This window comes from Hypomesus transpacificus, chromosome 4 (genome assembly GCF_021917145.1).
Source record: "Hypomesus transpacificus isolate Combined female chromosome 4, fHypTra1, whole genome shotgun sequence".
NCBI classification, from domain to species: domain Eukaryota; kingdom Metazoa; phylum Chordata; class Actinopteri; order Osmeriformes; family Osmeridae; genus Hypomesus; species Hypomesus transpacificus.
The window spans coordinates 2,571,512-2,575,268 of NC_061063.1; the positions used below are offsets into that span (position 1 = coordinate 2,571,512).

Sequence of the window (3,757 nt, forward strand, 5' to 3'; positions counted from 1 at the left end):
AATGTACACAAATAGGCCTACTATAAACTTACCAATCACTGCACAACACTGATGCTGCAGACTGAATATTTCAATTATTTATTTCAAAACTTACAGTATTTCTTACGATAATCAGTTACAGTAATCAACCAACAATGAAATCAATGAAACAAATAAAATCTGTAGACAAAAAAAATTACTGCATGAAGTACATACACTGACGCTGAAGAAAAACTACTGTAAAAGCAACAAAAATACTGTAACTATTCATCATCTCTCCGTCTGGCTGGATCAGGCCATAAGATTTCATCTACATCACAGGCTATGTCTTCATTGGAAAGACACTGTTGGAAGAATCGCCTTGTCTGACGAATCCACCCCTGCACAGAAGCTGCTTCGATATGATCACAGGCCTGCTCCATGGCCTGAATGAGGGGCAAACGGTCATAGGGCCGCAGGTCGTATACCTTCCACCGCCATGCTGAAAAAAACTCTTCTATTGGATTCAGGACGGGGGAGTATGGGGAAGGTATAATACTTCAAATTCAGGGTGCTCATGGAACCAATTCCGGACCAGAGCAGCCCGATGGAATGAGACATTGTCCCAAACGACAATGTACCGCATCTGGTCCACTTGGTTTAATGCTGTGACAATCTCGTGCAATCTGTCAAGAAATGCAAGTATTAGATTTGCATTATAGGGTCCCAGATTTGCATGGTGGTGGAGGACCCCATTTTGTGTAATAGCAGCGCAAAGGGTGATGTTACCCCCTCGCTGCCCTGGCAAATTGGTGATTGCCCTGTGTCCAATTACATTTCTCCCTTGTCTTCTTGTTTTCGTAAGGTTAAATCCAGCCTCATCCACGTATATAAATTCATGTTGAATTTCTGCAGCATTCATCTGCAAGACTCTCTGAAACAAAGTCAAATACAATAGGATGCTATTCAACATCTATTGCACAGTTTGTTTTTTGTGGGCCAGAACATGATGAGCAGTGCACAATACCACACCATAGTAAGAGGAACAATACATACCTCCACATACTCATTGAGCAGATGTTTCAGTCTCTCTGAATTTCTGTCAAGTGGTACCCGATACAGTTGCTTCATGTTTATTTGATTTCTCTTGAGGATTCGACCTAAGGTTGACAGAGATACTCGTTGGATGTCATTGAAAATTTGGTCATCATTGATGATATTGGCTTGGATTTCTCGCAGCCTGATACAATTATTGGTCAAAACCATGTTTACGATTGCGGCCTCTTGTGCACGAGTGAACATAGGGCCCCTTCCACCTTGGTGTCCTCGACCCTCAATCCTATGTAAAAAAAATACACATGCAGCCTACTGTTAAATGTCACAATAAACAATATTGATGATTAGTACAGCAAGCGTCAGTTTCATTGTACTGTGTGGTTAGCTTACGTGTTTTCTGGATGAAATGTCCGAATTACAGACGCAACTGTATTTCTGCTGAGATTTGGTTGAACTCTTTGTCCAGCTTCCATCAGTGTCAGTCCATGGTTGATAACATGGTCAATAAGTGTTGCACGGATTTCTTGAGTCAAATTTGGTCCTCGTCTTCTTTGTTCATGTTCTATCAACTTTTCAAGTCCTTCTTTACCTTTTCCTCTACCTATGCCTCTTCCTCTATCTCCTTCTACTCCTCTTCCTCTATCTCCTTCTACTCTTCTTCTACCTAGGCCTCTTCATCTACCTCCTTCTCCTCTTCCTAGGCCTCTTCCTCTATCTCCTTCTTCTCCTCTTCCTCTATCTCCTTCTTCTGTTCTTTTACCCAGGCCTCTTCCTCTACCACCTTCTCTTGCTCTACCTAGGCCTCTACCTCCTTCTCCTCTTCCTCTACCTGGGTCGCCTCCTCCTCTACCTCCTTCTCCTCTTCCTCTACCTCTTTCATCTCCTCTTTGAGCTCCCCCTCTCATTCTCACTCTTCCTCTTCTTCTTCTAGCTCCTTCCATTTTTGTTGAAGACAGGTGAAGTCACCTGCTGCCTTTTATAGCACACCTGAGTGCTGCGTTTTCAAATTAGCATGTGTGCTTCCACACCTGGTGGATGTGATTATCCAATTAGTTCATTAGTGTGGTCATTGGCAATCTGGGGCTTTGTAATGACAAGGAAGTAACCTCACAATCCTTATCTGTGTCTAAGGTGTGAACATGTGTGTAGAGTTTTAAAAATCACTGTGTGTAATGTTTTGCAAAAAGGGTGAAGCAGACCTTGTGTGTAATGTTGTGCAAATCTGTGGAGGTGTTTTGCTCATTGGAGTAGAATTTTGCAAATTGTGTGGAAATGTTTATTTTAGTGTGTAAACAATTGAAAAAAACTGTAATAGAGTAAAAACGATCGGACGAGTCGGGTAGAAGTCGGGTAGAATATCGGAAATGCAATACCACCAACATCCACCGGGGCCGTTGCCTTAAGCCGAGGGGTGGGGGTCTGGGTGCTCTTAATGAATTATGCAATATGAGTAGGCTTAAAGGGTCGATTGATTGCAAAACCGATTTTACCTAGTCATAGTTGAAAAATGACAGTTTGGTGTGTAAAATAGACATACAGTGAACCTCAACTTCTTTCCTATATAAATCTCACAATTTGTACCTGCTGCTGTGAAACGATAGCTTTCAAAAACATTTCCCGCTGTGACGTCCCAACGAGGCTCCACCTCTTTTGGCTCTTTGTCATGCCCCAACATTTACCTTCAGACCAGCCCACCGGTGTTCTGGCCCAGGAACATTGTTGGAGTTCACGTAGATATCAGACACTAGTGTCTGATAGGGAGTCAGATGGCTGAGCGGTCAGGGAGTCGGGCTAGTAATCAGAAGGTTGCCGGATCGATTCCCCGCAGTGCCAAATGACGTGTCCTTGGGCAAGGCACTTCACCCTACTTGCCTCAGGGGTAATGTCCTGTACTTACTGTAAGTCGCTCTGGATAAGAGTGTCTGCCGGATGACTAAATGCAAATTCAGGCAATGATGTAGGCAATGACGTCACCACGTCACTTACATTAAAGACGGTCAGTAACAAATTAACGGAAACTTGAAACACAACACTCTCCCCAACCACGTCCACTCACTGTACTTGTGCAAAGACAAATAAATATATTCTATTCATTGACTTTATATCTTTCGTGTAAGCCCATACTATAGCAGTTTGCAGACATACAACACAGATGAGACTCGGGAGAGTGAATTAGAGATAATGGTAGTGGTAGGGTCTGGCACTTTTCTGTTTCTCTTTTTTGCCACTCTTATGAAACATTTCTGGAGCGCCAAAGCTTTACCTGTTAGTGACTGCAATGCTGCAATATGACAACAATAATGTTTAATGTAACTGGCTTTTCTAACAGTACATCTGGCCCCGATGGTGTAGAACAGACCTGGGCATTTTACGGCCCCGCAGGCCATACCTGGCCCTTTGCCTGTCCCAGTCCGGCCTGTGTGAGGTAAATTAAAATACATGTGTTGAGCGGTAGGAAATCTGTAGTCCTGAAAGATTACAGTGATCAGGTGATTTAGGTATGTGCGCTTACGCAGCCTCACCAACAGGAAAACATCAAAAGCACGTATTGCTTTTGTATAAAGTTAATCAATTGCTGGTCTTTAACATAAATCTTATGTATTTTTGTGAAGGTTTACAGGTTTAAAAACACATCACTTTTGACATATTTTCATAGCCTTATTGTAACATGTATTTAGCAGCTCATAAAGTAACCAAATTAATATTGAAGAGAATTAAATTCAGCCTATTGGTTCGGCCCGCC

At 42.5% G+C, this 3,757-nt stretch overlaps 1 long non-coding RNA gene across 2 annotated transcripts; it reads right to left on the reverse strand.

The window, feature by feature from the left end:
• Nucleotides 1–212: 212 nt before the first annotated feature.
• LOC124467373 lies at nucleotides 213–1,662 on the reverse strand. 2 transcript variants are annotated; one of them, XR_006956076.1, is made up of 4 exons: nucleotides 1,231–1,662; nucleotides 1,015–1,118; nucleotides 794–892; nucleotides 213–644 (listed from the first exon to the last, which is right to left on the reverse strand). It is a non-coding gene; the product is annotated as an uncharacterized LOC124467373 (long non-coding RNA). The 2 variants fall into 2 exon arrangements; XR_006956075.1 differs by having other exon boundaries at nucleotides 1,015–1,662.
• Between the last annotated feature and the right edge of the window lie 2,095 nt (nucleotides 1,663–3,757).